The sequence below is a fragment of the Anabrus simplex genome, chromosome 3, assembly GCF_040414725.1.
Source record: "Anabrus simplex isolate iqAnaSimp1 chromosome 3, ASM4041472v1, whole genome shotgun sequence".
Classification (NCBI taxonomy): Eukaryota; Metazoa; Arthropoda; class Insecta; order Orthoptera; family Tettigoniidae; genus Anabrus; species Anabrus simplex.
This window is the reverse complement of record NC_090267.1, coordinates 352,242,284-352,264,971: the sequence shown is the minus strand read 5'-3', so window position 1 is coordinate 352,264,971 and position 22,688 is coordinate 352,242,284. Positions and strand designations below refer to the sequence as shown.

Below are 22,688 nucleotides of genomic sequence, written 5' to 3'. Positions count from 1 at the left end.
CACACACTATTGCAACTGCAGTCACTGTGCTGTTGTTCCATGTCAAAGAGACGCCGCGCCATAATGCTTCGTGTAGTAAATACGATTATTGGTTCAGGCAGGCCATCAAGGAATTAAATGATGTAATGAAAAGTCTATCTTAATCTCTAACAGTTAACGCACGAGTAAACCACTCATTGAGTGTAACTTGTTCTGCTGAAGTCATAGTAGAAGAAATGTTCTAAAATTGAAAATCGTGGTCCAGTTGAGTTTATAGTTTCCAACGTTCTACCGAATACTGTGCCTGCATTATCAAGGGCTTGCACTCCCCAGAGATCAGAAGTAAAGGCATCTATAAAACAATTCGATTACGGCCTACAGGACAGGCAATTTTCTTCTATGGTACAGTGGCGCCTGCCATGAAGATCTAAGCCCTTATGTTAAGAAATATTTATTCTTAATTTACACTGATAAAAGGGTTGTGAGTAGTAATACGTTACGTAACCGTCTGGTATCCGGATACTTTAGTGACGGGTTAGGATGACTACATGCAAATAATTTGTGTTTAGGAATTATTTCAGCTGAAGAAAATCATATGGTAGTGGTGATTATTGTTTCAAGAGCAAGTACAAACAGACAACCATCCTCTACAGACGATAAAAGGCACGGGTCACATTCTGTCAGAAATTGAAATCTGTTACCATCATTATGCTATCTGAGGAGAAGGTTCTTTAGATGTTATTGCTTAAAGTTTAACGTCTGTCTAACCCAGATTTCGAAGAATATGGGACGGCAAAAGGCTTAAACTAAGAAAGTAACAGCTTGGGCATTTGCTCGATGTAAAAATGGGAATCAATGGGCGGCTAGTTCATTCCTACACACTTGCAATCTTCTTCTTCCTCTTCCTCTTCCTCTTCATTCATTCATTCATTCATGTCTGCCAAATACGGACCACGTCATTCAACTGTCTTCTTCCCCGGGCTTTAATATTTGTCCAGTACTCTCGCATTCGTTGCCAGTTTTCTTTTACTTTCCTGCTTCAGCTTTTCTTGAAAACCCTTGTGGTCTTTAAGTTCATTCTTAAGTGAATTGAGCTGCAGGATATCATCGTTTGTGACGCCCACCTTATGTAGATTTTTTTAAATCTCACTGAACCAAGCCCCTTCTGTCTTATTTTGCAAGTAGCAGAAGATCCGCTTGGTTCACCTTACAATGCTCATTCTTGTCACGTGACCTAGAAAGCAATCTTCTTCCACATTTTATCGGTTATCGGTTTATTCATGTGAAAATAGAGTCTTCTATATTCACTTTTGCCTTTGATAGGGCCCAAGTTTCTCCTCAGAATTTTCCTTTCTTTTCTTCCTACCTACCTTCCTTCCTTCCTTCCTTCCTTCCTTCCTTCCTTTCTTCCTGCCATTCATTCTTTCTCTGACCTCAAGTTTCATATGTTATTTTTGTTCATTGCAAAGCACTCCGCTGTACAGAGAGACTTTGGATGATTGATAGTGCGGTAGAGCCTGAGCTTGGCATTCAAAGATATTTGTATTTTGTTGCAGACACCCTTGGTGAGATGGTATGCCAATTCCATTTTATTCATGCGTGACATGAAGACTTATTTCTCAGACATGGGTTCTATCCACTCACCTAGATATTCAAATTATCCTACCCCTTTGACTTTCCCTTAGGCTACATCTGGCTCGTTTGGTACCGGCTTATTTTTTGTTATAAACCGAGTTCTCTCAAAGGAGATCTGAAAACCTGCTTTCACTGCCTATTGTCTTAAGCTGGCTGATTTGTTTTGTAGTTGTCTGTAGCGAATCGGGAAAGGTTGTTGGATCATCTGCAAAAGCAAGACAGTCGATTATAAGGTTCGCGTACCTGAAATCCAATCTAACTCCACTGCCGACCCCTTCATTTCTCATTTCCTTGCGCCACTTGCGGATGACTTTCTGTAGAACACAGTTGAAACTTGGAGGCGAGAGCCCATTTCCCTGCCTGACTCCTGTCGTTATCTCAAAGGCATCTGAAATTTCTCCTCTTGAGTTTTACTTTGGAAGTAGTATCTGTCAGGATCTGTTGAATTATCGCTCTTGTTTTGTTGTCCAAGGATTTGTATTACAACATTTTGATCAATCGAGTCGTAAGCCCTTTTAAAAATCGACCAATGTCATCACGAATTTCTTGTTCCTGAGCTTTAGATATGGGAGGATGTATGATGTATTTTAGATTCATAGTCTGCTCAATACAAGATCATTCTTTTCTGAATCTTGATTGGTATTCTTCCATTTATGTGTCTAGTTGTTCTTATGCTTTAGCCTGAAGAGTTTTGGAAGGAAATTAAGGTAATTAAAACTAGGGAAATACTACGATAGTTGTTAACATTATTTTTATCACCTTTCTTATAAAGGGGGTGAATCAGGGCAGAATTCCAGTCTCTTAGAAGTATCGTGAATGATGTTTGTTAGTTTATCAATCGTCTTGTCAACTGCGTACTTCCACATGGCACTGATGTTACCTTCAGACTTAATTTGAAACACTTTTCTATGAGATACTGACACACACATGTATTTTCGATAAACCCTGAACCGTCTATAAAGTACGCATTGCATTTATTTGCATCATTTCCTGAAGGACATGTGAAATTGAATTAATAATTGTAATCTGTTCATTAATGGCTTGGTCTTCCATAGAATTATGATAGAAAAGAGGATTAGCAGGAGATTCAGTTACTGTTGCTGCTGGTAAATCATCTACAGGGGTAAAGCTGAATGTTGAAAGGCTGAATTCGTGTAATTTTAATGTGTGTTCGACATTTCTTAAGACTCCACTGATAAACTCTATCCTTCTTGTAAAAGGTGGCATACCTAACCTTCGTTGAGAAAGTCTTCCGAAGTAGCCCACAATCGAAAGGCATTGAACGGTTGATGAAAATTGAATATAAAACCAAGTAACTCTCCTAGCTGAACGGCATTTGGAAGAATGGCCCTTTTTGTAAGGTTTGAATGCGAGCATTATCATTGTGAAGCAACCTACGTTGAGTAGCTGCTTCCTTGGAGGTAAAATATATAACCCTATTAAATGCCCTTGTTATATCTTCGAAACTGGTCTTGAAGGCATCAATCAACTCAGCTACAGGAGATGATAAAATCCATTAGTTGATGATATCCAACCAACATCGCTGCGCCAAATAAACCAATTTTCAGCTGTTTACCGACATTTTGAACAAAAGAGACAACGTGGTATTCCACCCACCATTCAAGTCGAAGTTGCATTTCAAAGTAAGAATATGAACGATCAATCAACCCATAGTGATTGTACGCTTGATCATATACATCAGACGTCTTATGGACTATGGTATAAATCTCTGGTAATACCAACATTAGAGTATGGTTTCGGAGTATGGGATCCATACCAGGTTTATTTGATGCGAGAACTAGAAAATATCAATGGATGGGTGATTTCCGACAAAAGAGCAGTTCTACGAAAATATTACAAGTTATGGGCTGGGAAGACTTGCGAGAGAATACGAGCTGCTCGATTACGCGAGTTTTCAACGGGGAAATGGCGTGGAATGATATTAGCAGACTAACGAGCTTAAGTAGAGCTGTTTCTTCTTACAAATTTCTTTAAATCGCACCGACACAGATACGTCTTATGGCGAAGATGGGATAGGAGAGAGCTAGGGGTGGGAAGGGCCTTAATTAAGGTACAGCCTCAGCATTTACTTGGTGTCAAAATGGAAAACCAACGTAAAACCATCTTTAGGGCTGCCGACAGTGGAGTTCGAACCCACTATTTCCCGAATGCAAGCTCACAGCTGCGCGCCCCTGACCGCACGGCCGATTTGCTCGGTAGTGGAGCTTTGGAAAGCAGGAAAGATCGTAGTATTAAGTTCGAATTCAAGAGGACAAATTGGAGCGAATATTCATTTATAGGAAGAAGAATTAGGGAATAGAATAATTTATCAAGGGTAGTGTTCGACAAATTTTCAATTCTTTGAAATCATCGAAGAAGAGACTAGGTAAACAACTGATAGGAAATATGTCATCTTGGTGGCAGTCCTAAATTCAGATGATTGATTGATTGATTGATTGATTGATTGATTGATAATATATAGGCTAATAACAGTTAATACATTAGTGCTAAATAGGTAAAAGGGGGAAGTTCGGAAACTCGCTGAACGTCAGATTAGTGACATAGCGTAATCTCTGCGTCAATGGACGAACTAAGTTAACACGCTTAATTAAAAACGGCAATTTAAAAATGAACAATCAGTCAAAAATGTGTGATAATACATCTGTCATCAAAAACGTTTTTAAATACGTAAAATATGTTCAGTAGAAACCGCAAGTGTCCAACAAAGTACGAGTACTTGCCTTATGTTCTAAATATATAACAATAGTTTAAATTAAACCAACCGCCAGTTATAAATTGCCCCATTGTGGCAGCGGGCTCGTTATTTGGATTCCCACACCTATTATTATTATTATTATTATTATTATTATTATTATTATTATTATTATTATTATTATTATTATTATGCCGTGCCCAATCAGCTCACACGAGAGTCTGGTTCTGAACTGAGTAGGAGCTGGACATAACCCCGTATAAGACACTGGGTGAGGGGCCTCCACCTCGACACTGCGCGTCCCGTATGGCTGATAGTGGATGTTCCTGTAGATATACAGGTCAGGTGTGAATAAGGCATTGCCAAATAATACAACCGCGGATCAACTGTTGCAATGAAGATGGCCAACGGTTTTAAATACGTAGAAGGATAAACTGTCCCAACGGTTGATAAAGAGGAAGAACTGTCTTCAGTCAACAAGTCCGTTCGTGTCTGTACCCGCATCGGACAGCGAACTGGTCGGTGTCTGTTCCCCACGTTAGGGGCGACCGTTTCCTATCTCTTAGGCTAACAACATAAGCAGAATCAGAAGTCCTGAGGAAATTCAGGCACATCAAACCCATTTCAATCAAAATGGTAGAGCATGGAGGAAACAAACCAAAGGAAAACTACCACAGGAGAGCCTTCAATCTACAGGAACCAACCAAGGTGGTATAAGAGGGCCATCAGAGTCTGGGGAGCCCTCACCGTAATGTTCAGTATCTCAATTTAGACTAAAGAAAAATAAAAAAGCGACTTTCAATTAACTCATAAGGATAGGGAAGTTGAAAGAAATCAGCGTCCTGATGACTCAACAGCAGATATAAGTAATGGCAGTTCAAGAAACTTGGTTTGGAGACGAGGATTCCTTTGAGTCAGAGGGAAACCGAATACTAAAACACAAAGCAGGGAAGGACATTCTCGCAGGTACCAACATGCTAGGAACAGGATTTATTGTATCAAAGAAGATAATCAACTCAATCGCAGGACTCTCCTCGACCTCAAGCAGAATATCATCTCTGTCCTTCCGAAGTAACAACAAAGGATACACTACCATCAATGCCCACGCTCCAGTAAATCAAGATAATTACAGAAATCCTGAGGCTGTGAAACAATTTTGGGAAGGCCTTCAATCAACAATTAATAGAATTCCCTATCACCATACTCTCATTTTAATGGGCGATTTCAACGCACAAATAGGTAGAGAAAAGGAGTATTCTCTTACAGTTGGCCAGTACCCAGCCCATAACCGAACTAACCTCAATCGTAAGCGTCTTATAGATACTTGCAGAATGTTTTCGTTGATAATGAAATCTACATGGTTCAAACACCTCCCAAGGAAACAGAAGACATGGAAGACACGAGGTTCACGTTCAGAGGAATACCAAATTGATCACGAAGCCATTTCATACAAATCTGACAAAGAGATTTGGAATGTAAAGGTATTCAGAAACGCGAAAGTGGACTATGATCACTACATCTCCAAAGTGAAACTAAACGTTATCCCCCAAAAAAACCAAACCCCATGGCACTACAGCCCTTGAAGGGCCTTGGCCTACCAAGCGACCGCTGCTCAGCCCGAAGGCCTGCAGATTGCGAGGTGTCGTGAACGTTATCCCCATAAACCATAAAATTTACCAGAGGAAAGAACGGAAACCCACCCCATAATATGATATAGTAAAAGTCAAAGACCACACAACTTTCACAGAACACTTAAGCCAACGCATCGCAAATTCACCTCCTGAAACCTGGGAAGAGCCGAAAGAAGATCTCAAACCACACAGGAAACAATCCATATTAAAATGAAATATAAACATCCATGGTGAAACCAAGAATGTGAGGACGCCTAAAAACTGAGACAAGAAGCGTGGGAAAGGTGGAACAAAACCAAAAGTCAACAAGATTGGCTCTACTTCCTTGAAATAAGAAAGCAAACTACCAAAGTCATCCGAAAGATGAAAAGGACCTTTGATAAAGAAACCCTTGAATTCATCGAACAAGAAACAAGACTTCAAGAAGAACAACACAATAAATTCCCACAAAACATTTAAAATAAGAACCCAGAAATATGAGCCAGCGTCGCTTAGCTTCAAAGACCCGGAAGGTAAAAAAGGTATAACTGATCAAGAAAAATGTGAGATCTTAGCGAGATACTTTGAAAAACTACTTCATTGTAATCCACCACAGGAAGAACTACCCTCCAATAAGCCTGAAGACATCAAACTAGATGCTCCAATGCCCAAAAGAGGTGAGGTGGAACAAGCCATCAAAGAACTCAAGAACGACAAAGCCAGCGGGGAAGACTCAATCATAGTAGAGCTTTGAAAGAAAGCATATGGCAGAACAATAGACATCTTAACTAAAATTATACAAGACATCTGGATTAAGGAAGAAGTCCATGCAGAATGGACCACTGCTCTAATCCACCCTCTGTACAAAAAGGGGCATAGAGACGATGTTAATAATTATAGAGGCATTTCCCTTCTCTCGGTAATATACAAAACTCTCTCTGAGATACTACTCAAGATATTAGAATCTCAGCTAGATAAAGAATTGGAGAATACCAAGCAGGTGTCCGGAGGGGCGGATTATGTATTGAACAAATACACGACCTTAAACCCATCATTATGCAGACTAAGAAACAGTATTAAAAATTTATTGACTTTAGGATAGAGCGGTTCTATTCAATATCCTGCAAGAACTCGGGCTTGATCATAAGACATTAAACATCGTCAAGTGCACCCTAACAAACACCCTATCTAAAGTCAAGTTCCGAGGAAAAAATCTCTGACTTTTGAGATTAAAGCAGGAGTAAGGCAGGGAGATGGAATATCACCCATATTGTTTAATTGTGTATTAGAAAAAAATAGTCCGAGAATGGAGGAAAACACTTCCTGAAACAGGTCTACGAGTAATAAACAGGAAACTCAAAATCAATACCCGAGTGGAATGTATCGCTTTCGCGGATGGTGTAGCTATACTAGCAGATTCGATTCAAACAGCAATACAGCAGATAAATACATTTCAATCCGTAGCCTCCAAGACTGGACTTTTGTCTTATGAGGAAACAGTGTTCATGACAAATGACAAATCTGCACCAGAATACCTTATTCCCTGCAACAGAGTCCGTAAAGTGAGAGAAGTTAAATATTTGGGGAAATGGATCAGTGAAGACATCAAGACCAACAAAGCATTTGAAGAAAGGATTGGGAAACTGGATATTGCATACAACCAATACAGACAAGTTTACCAGAAGAAATCCATATCCATCAATGCGAAATTAAGACACTTTAACGCTGTAATCAGACTTGAGGTACTCTATGCAGCTGAAACCCTAACCATCAAAGGAGCAAAACTCACACATAAACTAGAAGTCAGGGAAAGAACTATCTTGAGAAAGATCTTACGCCCAAGGATCATAAATGGAGAAGGGTACCCCTCAAGCCCAACGATGATCTATACCTAAAGAAAGAACCTCTAATGGACACCATCATCAAGAGACTCCTCCAATTCTGTGGACACCTTGAGAGAATGAACGAGTCACGACTGACTAAGAAAACAACATTACTGTGGTACAAGCTAGTCAAACAAGATTTTCAAACCTTCAACATCTCTGAATCCCACATCCAGGACAGAGAAACTTCCAGAAAAATGTTAAAGGAAGACCCACAGATTAAACATAAGGAAGGGCAGAGACCAAAGAGATCAGAAACAGCTAAACAACAACACAATCAAAAGATAAAGGAGATATGGGCTAGGAAGGAGGCTCTTAAGAACGTGAAATCAATCCCTTGTTAGCTGAAAGCCACTTTGGTTAACCTTCGTAGTCCATAGTTGGCTCATTCGAAGAAATAATAATAATAATAATAATAATAATAATAATAATAATAATAATATGTCATCTGGTTAGGACACTTCAGTTATTGAAGATTTTAAGCACCGAGCCATGGCTCGTGGGTTTTGTATCACGTAGCTATCTCCTTCAATCGGGAGATTGTGGGTTCAAACCCTACTGTCGGCAACCCTGAAGATGGTTTTACGTAGTTTAACATTTTTACACGACGCAAATGCTGGGGCTGTACATTAATTAAGTCCACGTTCCCTTCCTTCCCACTCCCAGCCTTTCCTATCCTTTCCTATTCTTTGTCGTCATAAGACTTGTCAGTGTCGGTTCGACATAAGACAAATTGTGAAAAGAAAAATAAGAGAGAGGATGTGTGTCAGAATTTTGTCTCGCAAGAGTTCTTAAACGCGATAAAAGACAACTTCATGAAGAGGTCATATTTTAACACCTTCAAAAGTCACCGATCTCAACCAGCGTTGAATCCGCTATCTCGTGACGATTCATTATGTAAGTCTGAATTATTAATATGACGAAAATACTTTTTTTTTTCTGTAAGAGCGCAACGAACACCTACAGTTATGGAGTTTAGAGAATTTATTCTTTTGTTCGCGCGTGATCAACATCGGTTAACTTTCCATATTTACACGTACATGTAAATGAAAAAAAGCCTCTTCAGTAATGAGCACTAATTCAGTGTGTAACTCACAACAGTGTACGTACTGAAGAAACCAATTGCAGTAACTCCCACGTTTAGATTCCTTGTGATTAAACATTGTACTTCAATGTAATGTTTAATGTCAAACCTTTTAACTGTTCTGACGGGCTGAGTGGCTCAGTTGTTTGAGGTGCTGGCTTTCTGACCCCAACTTGGCAGGTTCGACCCTAGCTCAGTCCGGTGGTATTTGAAGGTGCTCAAATACGTCAGCCTCGTGTCGGTAGATTTACTGGCACGTGAACTAACTCCTGCAGGACAAAATTCCAGCATTTCGGCGCCTCCGAAAATCGGAAAAGTGGTTAGTGGGACGTATAACAAAATAAAATTATTATTATTATATTATTATTATCATTATTATTATTATTATTATTATTATTATTATTATTATTATTATTATTTTAATTGTCCTCTGTGCGAAAGCATGTTCCTATAAAATCATCCGAGCTTGTACCTCGTAGTTTAACAGGACTGTCGATATCAAAAATGCCGGCCCCTAATCTAAGGGTAGCGAGCCTGCCTCTTCCTCAGAGGCCCCAGATTTCGATTCAAGGCCAAGTCAGGGAGTTTTACCTCGATATTGCCCGGCTTCATGGCTAAATAGTTAGTGTGCTGGCCTTTGGTCACAGGGGCCCTGGGTTCGATTCCCGGCAGGGTCGGGAATTGTAACCATAATTGGTTAATTCCGCTGGCCCGGGGGCGGGGTGTATGTGTCGTCTTCATCATCATTTCATCCTCATCACGACGCGCAGGTCGCCTACGGGAGTTAGATCGAAGTGTCCTCGGACACTCCCGGCACTAAGAGCCATTTCATTTCATCTCGATATGAGTGATGGTTCGAGATCAGATCGTTCTGTTTGAGAACAATTGAGGAGTCACCTGTTGGTGAGATAGCGGCTCCGGTCAAGAAAGCCTAGAATAACGTCCGAGAATATTTGTCGAGCTGACCACGCACCACCTCGCAATCTGCAGATCTTCGGGCTCAGCAGCGGTCACTTGGCAGACCCATCACAGCTATAGTACCATGGGGTTTCTTTGTTGGCATCATGATCACAACCTCAGGTTCTCCACTTCACGTGACATTGTATCATAGACACGACTCTCACATTTGAAACCTCCTGGGCCCTACCTCTGACATAAATATTGTGACCACCTTCGTGAGAAGCATATGAAACATTAGCGGAAATTTCTTGATATATTTTGTTAGGGGGTCAGGGATCAGTCGAGTCTTCCACAATTTGCATCTGTTACTACTGTTGATTATTTAACAGCTTTCGAATTTAGCAATGGCAGTTCTTAACTTTTCACTTTTTAAAATTTCACCACCCCTTTGCTCTCACACTATCGGAAAAATAATCACGAAATTCTCTCCTAACCTCTGCAGCAGATTCACACTGTAGGAATGTACTGGAAACAAAAATAACTTACTTCGAATGTAGACCGATAAGCTATCAGTCTTGCAACGCACGAAATCGGCCATTTGGTACTGAAAACACACATACCAAAAATTGAGGAGAAAAGTCGTAAACAACTGACCTCATTCGTTTAGTAGTTAGTCATCTATTCCTAAGGTAGCGGGTTCGACCCTGGCTGAGGTGAAAAAACCTACAACCTATTTTCCAGTCATTGACCGGGTCAGAGATGTAATGAATGATGCATATATAGGCTGTTAGTACGATGGGGTCGCCACTCCCAAAGTGATGTATATTAATGACTGATAGATGATATGAAATGAGAATGGAGAGTGTTGTTGGAATGAAAGATGACAGGGAAAACCGGAGTACCCGGAGAAAAACCTGTCCCGCCTCCGCTTTGTCCAGCACAAATCTCACATAGAGTGACCGGGATTTGAACCACGGTATCCAGCGGTGAGAGGCCGACGCGCTGCCGTCTAAGCCACGGAGGCTCTTCCTGGCTGAGGTAAGGAGACATAATATATATATAAATAATAACAAGCTGACCCGTCCCGGCTTCGCACGGGTGACCTTACATATTAAAAATCCCCCCCTATATACTATGTTACGTGACTCTCTATCTGGGGCCAAACGAAATACATTTCCTTGGGCAAAGTTTACCATGAGGAAAACATTCAACGCTCAGGTTTAGACCACGACGTTTAGAGTTTGGCCCTGTGCTTTATTAATGGTCATACTAAAACATACTTTTACTGGAAAGTGGAGACTTTTAAACTAAAATGGTAGGTTGGTGGTTATCATTGCTATTCGAGGGATCAAATCAGCTTCACCGGCTCCACACCCCGTGAGGATCGGGCACTCAAGTGGAATGTTTCTTAACGATTTGATTAGCAACCTTGTGCCATTGCATAATTTTGGTGTATTTAGGCTACAGATCAATAATATAGGGGAACCTACCTTTAAAATCAGTTTGTGGAGAGTAGTTCCAGAGACAAAGAATTTAAAAATTCAGTTGGATAATGTACCGCCCCTTGTATATCCAGGACAGTATCAACTGAACAGTTAGAATGTTCAGTAATGAATTACGATTCTACCATACATTACAAAGTTCTAATCACATTATGATATTGTTGTGCATCCCTAGTGCGTACGCTCTTCTCTATCGACAGACGTTTCTCTATCTCTTTCGGACCTACGTCTTTCACAATCTTGAGATAGTCGTTTCGTTCCAGGGAAATTATCTATCTCTCCGCAAAGACTTGCCCTTTTAGTTTCTAAACGGTCTTTTCCCATTAAAATTTTCATTATTGCATAGTACGCGTAGTTTTTTAGTATTTGCCGTGTTGTATCGTATATTAGCACGTCGTCGAGGCATGATGAAATCGCAAAGGAAACAAAACCAACGACTTTATCAAAATCTGCATTATATTGCTCAGCGCAGCCATTCACTGCAAGATACAAAACTAATATGATACGGTCTCGTCTTCTACGCAGCGTCAGCGTCAAATTCTTTTTTTTTTATTTATTCTTAGAATTGGCTTTACGGTCGCACTGACATTGATAGGTTTTACGGCGACGATGGGATAGGAAAGGCCTAGGAATGGGAAGGAAGTGGCCCCAGCATTTGCCTGGTGTGAAAATGGGAAACCACGGAAAACGATCTTCATGGCTACCGACAGTGGGGCTCGAACCCATTATCTCCCGGATACAAGCTCACAGCTGCGCGCCCCTAACTAACGGCCAGCCCACCCGGTGCGTCAAATTCTAAACTATACGACTTGCTTGCTTGAGAAAAACCGTGACTTTCAGTCTTATAGGCAGCGCCAACTGAAGTATCCTTGGCAGAAAAAGCACACTGCCCATCTTAAAGATGGCTGTGACCTAGGCTACACCGTGAATAGAAAGTAGAGTGCACATCATCTTCGTGGTTTTCATGGAAGTGATGTAAAAACAAACTGGGTGACCATATTAATTAATAAGAATATTTCTGTTGGCCTTGCAAGAAATGCAAGGTTTTTCCTGTACTATTGAGACAATTTAGAATATTTTGATATAAACTGCACCTTTTAACTCCCTCTGGTTTATGAGCTTGAGTTTTGTAAAACGTACACGTTAGCGTTATACAACTTGTGACAATAAAATTCGGTGAATGAAGTCAGAACGGTCGATACGGCAACAATGGCGACACGCATCGCTGCACCTGCGTAGCAGCAGGTTTTGACCACCTGCTCCCAAATTTGTTCAGTTGAGCATCGTGTGTGCGCCGTGTAAGACCTGTTTGACACAGTGCGTGTTTAATGCGTTGGTTCTGAATTGCGAATAGGAAAATGAACGACCAAAACATCAATGTACAGTTTTGTTTTAAGCTTGGCAAGACACGGAAAGAAACGCATGCGACGCTGGTACGTATTTCAGAAGATCAAGCACTGTCCATGAAGTGTGTGTACGAGTGGTTCGCCCGCTTTCGAGGAGGCCGGGAAAGTGTTTCTGACAACCCCCGTAGCGGAAGGCCGGCGACCGTCGTCAGTGACGAAAACATTGAGAAGGTGAGGACATTAATCACGAACGATCGGGTATTAACTGTACGCATGATAGCGGATGAACTGAAGATTAACCGTGAAACCGTGCGACAAATCGTTACCCAGAAGTTAGGGAAGAGGAAAACGTGTTTTCATCTTGTGCCACATCACTTGACTGACGATCAGAAGCAGGTACGTGATTTTGTCGAAACGGCGGACGCGACACCCAATTTCCTGAACTGTACCGTCACTGAGGATGAAACCTGGTGTCTCAGGTACGACATTGAAATGAAACGGCAAAGCATGGAATGGCGTTCTCCGGGATCCCCTCGTCGTAAAAAGGTCAGAGCCGAAAAGGCACGCATCAAAACGATGCTCATCAGCTTCTTCTATAGTCAAGGCATTATCCACAAGGAATTTCTACCTGAGGGAACGACGTTGAATGCTGCACTGTACATCAAAATTTTGACCCGTTTCATGAAACGTCTACGCAAGGTACGACCCCAGTACGCACAACAAGGTTCATGGTTTTTTTGTCCATGACAACGCTCGCCCACACACAGCCAATATCGTCAAACAGTTCATGGCAAAAAGGGGTGGTGCAACTTGAACATACCCCATACTCGCCAGATCTCAATCCTCCAGACTTCTTCATATTCCCACGACTCAAACTCGATTTGAAGGGAAAGACATTTGACGATATTCCTGACATCCAACGAAACGTGACGAGGCCTTTGAACACCATCCCAAAGGAAGCCTTCTTGCAAAGTTTCCAGGACATGTATCGCCGATATCAGCAGTGCATAGTTATGGGAGAGGACTATTTCGAAGGACAGTAAGGTGACTGTCGTGCATTTTTCATCTATGCCGATAGTACAGGACTATTCACCGAACTTTATTGTTTTTTGTTTTTTTTGCTACTGGCTTTACGTCGCACCGACACAGATATGTCTTATGGCGACAATGGGACAGGAAAGGGCTAGGAGTGGGAAGGGAGGACCGTGGCCTTAATTAAGGTACAGCCCCAGCATTTGCCTGGTGTGAAAATGGGAAACCACGGTAAACCATCTTCAGGTCTGGCGACAGTGTGGTTCGAACCTACTATCTCCCGAATACTGGATACTGGCCGCATTTAAGCGACTGCAGCTATCGAGCTCGGTGAACTTTATTGTCACAGGTTGTGTGTATATATATATGTCCCACCAACTACTTTTACGGTTTTCGGAGACGCCGAAGTGCCGAAATTTAGTCCCGCAGGAGTTCTTTTACGTGCCAGTAAATCTACCGACACGAGTCTGACGTATTTGAGCAACTTCAAATACCACCGGGTTGAGCCAGGATTGAACCTGCCAAGTTGGGGTCAGAAGGCCAGCGCCTCAACCGTGTGAGTCACTCAGCCCGGTACATAATATATTTATTACTAAGAGAATAGTAATGTATATAAAGTTAGGTATGAAAATAGACGTGACTTAATTCGGCACTATCAGGCACCCTAGAAACTTAAAACTTGGTACCAGAGAACGTGATACCGCTCAAATCTCTTGAAAAATCGAACATTTTCAACAATGCCCGAAACTAGGCAGAAGGGGTCGAATGGCGAGGAGGAGAGGGGTTCCGCATGGCTGTCCAGAAGCAAAAGAGCACAAGCAAGCAAACGCAAGCATTATTTCCACTGGTATAAGGTACATTTAAACGATGTGCATAGTAACACAACACATGTATTGAGGCAGAAAGTAATACGAATGTTAACCGTTTATATACATATCGTGTAGGGAGTTCAATGGCCCTCTAACTTGAAGAAACGGATGGGTCCGTACCGTTTATTACGCCTGTACTCTTCGGCGATAGTAAATAAATGTAACTCATGAATAACTATAGAAGATAGGATGAAATAATAATAATAATAATAATAATAATAATAATAATAATAATAATAATAATAATAATAATAATAATGGTTTAACGTCTCACTAACTACATTAACGGTTTTCGGAGACGCCAAGGTTGCGAAATTTTGTCCCACGGGAGTTCTTCTACGTGCCGATAAATCTACCGACACGAGGCTGGCGTATTTGAGCACCTTCATATATCACAAGACTGAGCCGTGAATTAAATGGCGTATGGCTTTTAGTGCCGGGAGTGTTCGAGGACAGGTCTTTTGATTTGACTCCCATAGGCGACCTGCGCGCCGTAATGAGGATGAAATGATGATGAAGACGATACATAAACCCAGTCCCCGTGCCAGCGAAATTAACCAATGGTGGTTGAAATTCCCGACCCTGCCGGGAATCGAACCCGGGAACCCTGTGGCCAAAGGCCAGCAACGCTAACCATTTAGCCATGGAGCCGGACATCGGACTGAGCCGTAATCGACCCCAACAAGTTGAGCTCAGAAGATCAGTGCTCTGCCACCTGAGATACCCAGTCCGGCATATAGGATTATAGTGTAGGCTTCGAGTTCTGGCCCCTTTAACGATTTTTCGCTATGTTTTAGGAATGGAATCAGTCTCACTCATTCATATAACTGAAGAGCAGATACCAAACACAATGGTTGAGAGAGTCTTTTTGCTGACCAAGTGTCAGCCAAATATTAACGGGTCATTTCTGTTAAAGTAGTCATGTCGGCAGTTCTGTAGCCGTGTAACGGCAAGAGTCATTGGTTAAACGAATCACTCTGGTCAAGAGATTGTTACCATTATCGACAGCTGCCTTGGTGAATGTGGGTTCCGTCCCCACCTGCAGTCAAGATTTAAGTTTCTACACGAACGGGTTTGGTCCTACCACGTGATGTCAATTAGGAAGGTTCTTGGCTTGTGAGTTCTAACGCCCTGCTGGAGAATACAAGGTTAACGACTGAGGGTTTGGTTGTGTTGACTCTGTACCGGCCTAATCTACCGACCGCCAGTTGCCTTTGATTTACAAAATGTACATTAATCTGGAGGATCAACAGAAATAACTAGCTCCATCGCTGTGAAAGGAAAAGATAGCAATAATATTATGCTGTAGGAAGAAATAATCATGCCTTGAAGTACCTCCTGTACTAGAACTTCTACTTAGGGATACATTTTACGTTCCATTCGAAATAGTTGTACAGTAATATTTTAATTAATCGGAATGGCATATGTATTGCATATACCTGGCACGCAATGAAGTTCAATCTGCTTTCTGCTATGCAAAATATGTTACCGTGCTACTTGTACCGCAAAATTCAATGATTATTTTATTTTATTTTTTTTTCCTACAAGTTGCTTTACGTCGCACTGACTCAGATAGGTCTTATGGTGACGATGGGACAGGAAAGGGCTAGGAGTCGAAAGGAATCGGCCGTGGCCTTAATTAAGGTACAGACCCAGCATTTGTTTGGTGTGAAAATGGGAAACCACGGAAAACCATCTTCAGGGCTGCCGACAGTGGGATTCGAACCCACTATCTCCCGAATACTGAATGCTGGCCGTACGTGACTGCAGCTATCGAAGAATTCAATTTAAAATGCTACTAAATGCCTGCGATTTACTTTGGAAGGAGCAATATATGAACTGACAGATTTCTTTTCAGTGGTCCGTTTTTAGAAGTTCCATATCAAAACGTTTCTCTCTCAAGGTTATTACTCAAAATGGAGACATATTCATATTTTCAACCTTTATATTAAAGTAAACTCTAGTCCTCGCCTCGAAGTGGTGAATTTCTTTCCAGATGGAGGTGAACTGCATGTACCATTTTAAACAAATACCACCGCTTCCGCCATTTTTAAATTTATGGTAGTACCGGGAATTTAACCCGGGCCCCCGAGGACGGTAGCTAATAGTGCTAACCGACAGAGGCGGACAAAGATTTGTAGTTAAGATAGTATTAATAATACTAAGTCAAGACTACCAGCAGTGAAACCACATTATAATTAAAGTATTCATGCGTTTTAGGCCTTTTCGATAGTGAAATTACCAGCGTTTCGCCCCAGTGTAGCAGTGCGTTCCAAAACACATTTCCATAATGCTGGTGTCTACTGTTTCGTTGAGACACCACTAAAAGCCTCCTTTGTAGTAAAATGTTGTGACAGTGCACTAGGGGAGATATTTACCTTCACCTGTACAAGTACCTGCATTTGGCTTTCATGATCGTTAATTTTTGTTGTATCCATCTCTGTGGTTGACTGGTTAGAGTCATTGCCTGCGGACCTCAGTGGTGTTGGTTCGATTCCCAGCCAGATCATGGGATTTTATTGAAAGGTTAATATCCTACTTGTGCTGTCCGCAATATTTCTGCAACTCTCACACCCGCATACGACACTATCCCTACCGGGCGAGTTGGCCGTGCGCGTAGAGGCGAGCGGCTGTGAGCTTGCATCCGGCATATAGGGGGTTCGAATCCCACTGTCGGCAGCCCTGAAGATGGTTTTCCGTGGTTTCCCATTTTCACACCAGGCAAATGCTGGGGCTGTACCTTAATTAAGGCCACGGCAGCTTCCTTCCAACTCCTAGGCCATTCCTATCCCATCGTCGCCATAAGACCTATCTGTGTCGGTGCGACGTAAAGCCCCTAGCAAGAAAAAAAAAAAACACTATCCATTTTGCCGGGCTGAGTAGCTCGGACGGCAAAGCGCTGGCCTTCTGAGCCCAACTTGGCAGGTTCGATCTTGGCTCAGTCCGGTTGTATTGGAAGATGCACAAATACGTCAGTCTCGTGTCCGAAATTTACTGGCACGTGAAAGAACTCCTGCGGGACAATATTCCGGCACCTCGGCGTCTTCGAAAACCGTAAAAGTAGTTAGTGGGACGTAAAAACCAATAACATTGTCCGACTCGTTGGCTGAATAGTCAGCGTACTCGCCTTCGGTTCATAGGGTCCAGGGTTCGATTCCAGGACTGGTCGGCGATTTCAACCTTCATTGGATAATTCCAGCCGCTCGGGGGCTGGGTATTCGTGCTGTCCGCAACATCCCTGAAACTTCAACACCATACATAACACTATCTTCCACCACAATAACACGCAGTTACCTCCGCATGGCAGATGCCACCCACCCTCATCGGAGGCTCTGCCTTACAAGGGCTGCACTCGGCTAGAAATAGCCACACGAAATTATTACCAATAACATTATTTTTTTTTTTTTACAACACTGCCTTCCATCATACCAAACACAGATGCCATCCGTCCTCGTCTGACTTACAAGGGCAGCTCGGGGCTAATAATAGTCATACGAAATTATTATATTATTGTGCTGACTGTTGTTTTAGTTGAAAGAAAAACAGGATTGTAAACGAGAAAGTAGGCTATATTATACGTAATTGGCATGTGACTGCCATAAATAATCAAGCTGGTTGTAGTAGAAACAGTCGTGCAGTTAACACCCAGATAGAAAATACGAAGGATCTTCTTTTTCATTACCTGTTTCAAATGTTGCCTTAAAGGTTAGATTTCTTTATATGGTTGCTCACGAATAAATATTAAGCTAACCGAAACGAGACTCAAACCTCATCGAACACTTCTTTTACGAAACAATAATAATGTTCCATAGTTAGCATCCCATCATCTACTATAGTCTTAAAGAATGTTGCAGGGCCTGAAGTTCGGCCTGAAAAGTGCTCTTCCAATTTCCAGCACACTAACCGATACAATTTTGACGCATTCAGATCGACTGTATTAAGATTCGAATTCTTAACCTTCTGTACCAAAGGCGAGTGCCTAACCAAGTGAATTACGCAGATAATCGTCGTCTTTAAAATGCACTTTACAGACTTGGGCAAATTTCCACTTTAATAAAATAACGAGAGCCGTACAGAGATGCCGTATGCCAGTGGGGTCACGGGAAGGTTCAGCAAATCAAATTCTTTCAAGGGCTATCACTATACACAGTATTCTAAATTTCCTCTTAGTTGGCTTGAGTTCGAATCCGGTGCAGGAATTTAGGACTGGTTTCATAAACTGGATCTGCGAGTAGGCAGCGTCAAGTAAAACAATTACGAAGTTTTTTAAAAGCTCATTGGCGGTTATTCTGGAAATTTTTTCAATAATGATTTTTTCATTGCATTGAAAGCCATCATAGTACATAGCATGTGGTCTTCACCACTTCATTTTCAAGCTTAGTACCTATGAACTACAAATTTATATAGTGCTATTACAGACAACACAATGATAAAAGTTATTAATTTGTACATAATATGATTTTTCAAATAAAAAATATTCCATTTTTCAGTCGTCAGGATTTAATAAGGAAAAGAAAAAGGAGGCAGGAAGCAACAACTTCGAGAACGAATGCGGCAGTGAGGCTACTGGGCAAATGTTAAAGCCCGAGGGAGAAAATATTTGGAATAGCGTGGTCCATTGGTGGTCAAAACAAGAAGAATAATATTCTTCTATTATTTGGAGCAATTGAAGGGACGTTCAACAAATGATATAATTAATTAATAACAAAGAACGCACTGCAGTGTTATTTAAATTGCTTTGTGATAATTATATATGAATATCTGACGTAATAACTTAGTATTTCAAAATCTGGTTAGATGAACGAGAGTGCAGAAAGTAAACATCACCGGCTGTTTAATGAGGTGGCCGTACTTTGAATCCCGGACAATTTGTGTGATTGTTTTAGATCGTTTCATTGGTTCAAATTTCACGTAAAACTGGAGTTCTCGTACCTATAATCACGATGCCATTAGTCACGTAAAAGTAAAAGCTTCTTTGCTGACATTTCTGGAATCGTATCTTATTTGAAATCCTGTGTCAGTTGCCCATTTCTCGGCTCCACGGCTGTGTGGTCAGTGATTTGGTCTCCGGACCTCTGGTTCGATTCTCCACTGGCTCATTAGATATTAATCGGAATTCCCTCTACTCGCAGAGTGGGGTTTGTGCTGTTCCCCACGTTCCTGCAATTTGCTCACCACTCGCAACAATTACGCGTAGCTTCCCGTATATGGTGCATGCCGTCCGCCCTCCTCGGTGGGATCAGCCATGCTAGGGTTGTTTCCAGCATTGATAGTTATATGTTTTTTAAATAGTTCCCCAATGACAGTCCCAGAAATATACCAATAGCTTTAATCTTCACATTAAAAATACTGGCGTATGGCCTCCGAAAAGGCCTGGTCCAGTTCTTTCGAGTTGACCCCGTATAGGCAACCTTCGCATCTCTTGAAGATGGCGCCCTACCTTTGATGAATTCTAATGATGAAGTCGACACACACACCCAGCCCTCGAGCTTTCAGAATTAACCAATAAGGGTTAAAATCCCCGACCTGGCCGGGAAGCGAACCCGAGATCCGTTGGACCAAAGGCCAGCACGCTAATCATTTAACCATGGAGCCGGACATATTCACATTAAATACACGTAATTGATGATATGATATCTCGAATTTATAAACATATAAACATGCAAAAACGATTTTCCAAATTGTCTATTCAGCTGGGAGATTGACAACGCGTTTGTCAGAATCTAATGTGACAGAACAAAGCGATTATACTCTTTTTGTTATAGTTAGAGCCATTTATTTGCTGTTTCGACTCATTTAATATATAACTGTTGGATTCTTCAGTCTAAATAAATAAATAAATAAATAAATAAATAAATAAATAAATAAATATTTTAGAAAGTACCTTAAAAGAAAAACATAATATTATGCTGGTTGAAGAAACAACGTAATTAAAATAGAATGAACTGTTTCGTCCTTAAAAGAACATCATCAGATTATATCAAATAACACACCTGTTTTTAATAAAGCTTATGACTCAATTAGTATTATTGAGAAGTGTAAAATCATTTAAAACTTTGTCCACTCTTCCAGTAATTTTTGAGATGTTGTATTGATACTCCTCAGTTTGGTTGGTTCCTTCCTGGTTCACTTCTCAATAATATTAATAAATCCGTAAGTTATATATAAAAATTTGTGTTTTAATATACGTAATCTAATGTTCTTTTAAGAGCGAATCATGGCATTCTAATTTAATCGTGTTTTTCCTTTTCTAGGTATAATGTATTCTTATATGTTTTCTTTTATAGGTATTTTCTAAAAAAAATTCATTCATGAATTATTTTCAACATACTGAAGAACTTAACAGTTATAAAAACGATTAAATGATAATGAAAGTAAACAGATGTATACAAGGATGGGAAATTAAACAATATTCTCGATTAAACATAACCTAACATTAGAAATTAAAGCATCAAATGGTAATAACTACTAGAATTTTAAAATTTTATGAATTATACTAAAGAGAATCAACATATAAGCAATTATTTTAAAATGGAGTTAGGAATTGACCGGCAGTTGTTTTGGTATCCCGTGCACCCACCTTCCGCATACCGGCGCAACCCTTGCATTGTACGTGTAATTACGTACTGGAATACAGCAGCAAAAGCGTTTGTTAAGATAAGCTTAGTAGATGCAGATTACCTTAGGTACGACGACGCAGCTCCACCCCCGTAGAAGGATCGCAGGCTCCAGATGTGTACGCGAGGTCAGGGTCATGACCTTGAGAACGAGTGCCACAGACAGCTTGCTACTCGTGAGGACGTGACTGGGTCCCACAAGCTTATGGAGGCAAATGTTCGCCAAAACGTGACGTCACAGTCTGGCAAACCTGCTCCGCTTGTCTGAGAACACAGTCGAGCGGCCGAGTCACGATAAACTATCTTATTTCTTCTCTCGCCTCCCCTCCCTAGATTGCGCGCTCTGTCTTTCTCCTTCGTTAGCTTTTCGCACATCCTGATACCCCCGCGAATTCCTCCCGCGTTCAGTCACTCGTGGGACAGGTGTTTAGTGATCCGAGCTACAGTTTGCTTGTGCATCCTCCTCCTCCTCCCAACACACTTACCTCTCTAACGCTGTTGTCTTTCTCATTAACCATCTCGCACTCATGTTTTTCTTCTACAATAGCATTCTCTGCCCCATTTCTTGTGTTTCCTTTCGTGCCTTTCTCTCCGGTTTCTTATTGTTTCTGTTTCGCACACTTCTTAAATGAATCCCTTTTTGCCTTAATGCTCACTCCATTTCGTATTACAGATTATCTCTTCGTATCTTGTCATTTTTCTCTTAGTTTTTGTTAGTAATAATAATGTTATTTGTTTTACGTCCCACTAACTACTCTCTTACGGTTTTCGGAGACGCCGAGGTGCCGGAATTTAGTCCCGCAGGAGTTCTTTTACGTGCCAGTAAATCTACCGACACGAGGCTGACGTATTTGAGCACCTTCAAATACCACCGGACTGAGCCAGGATCGAACCTGCCAAGTTGGGGCCAGAAAGCCAGCGCCTTAACTGTCTGAGCCACTCAGCCCGGCTTGGTTTTTGTTTCAAAACTAAGTTGTTGTGTTCGAACGTTAGTTAGATGTAAATTATGCCTGGGAGGTGAACACTCATAAGCTTACCACTCGTCCCCGATTTTCCGGTACCGTCCCAGTTCGGTGTTTATTGTGCCGCGTCCCAGTGGAAAGCCTCTGGGACACGCAAATGTCCCGGATTATGAAAAATTAATTTCATTTAATAAAAATCAGCGTTACACGCGATTAATCTCAGTGTTCTTGTTTTAACGAAAGAGATAGTTCATGCTGGCATCTGCAAAATATATTCAGGTAATACGTTAAACGACAGCCACTGCGAAGTTCATAATCACAGACACATTACAAACATGGGAAATTAACTCTGTAAAAATTATATGGTTGGTTGTTCTTAAAATTCTGTTATTCTACCCTTGCCTTTGTAAACGAATTCATATTTGATTACTAGGGTCAAATTCCAGAATGCAGGTATTGTTTTGCTTCAGTTATTACGTAGGCCCAGTGGACAAAAGAGATAAGAAACATATCTGTAAAGAGAATTTTCGATATTTTAACAACGAAACATAATTTG

General features: G+C 41.2%; 1 protein-coding gene across 1 annotated transcript in view; it reads right to left on the bottom strand.

The window, feature by feature from the left end:
- Window positions 1-21,357, bottom strand: part of bnl (branchless) — a 1,005,540-nt gene extending 984,183 nt beyond the window's left edge. The window contains exon 1 of the mRNA XM_067143239.2: window positions 21,235-21,357. The gene's annotated coding sequence lies outside the window, so the exon portion shown is untranslated. The remainder of the gene's footprint in view (window positions 1-21,234) is intronic.
- Between the last annotated feature and the right edge of the window lie 1,331 nt (window positions 21,358-22,688).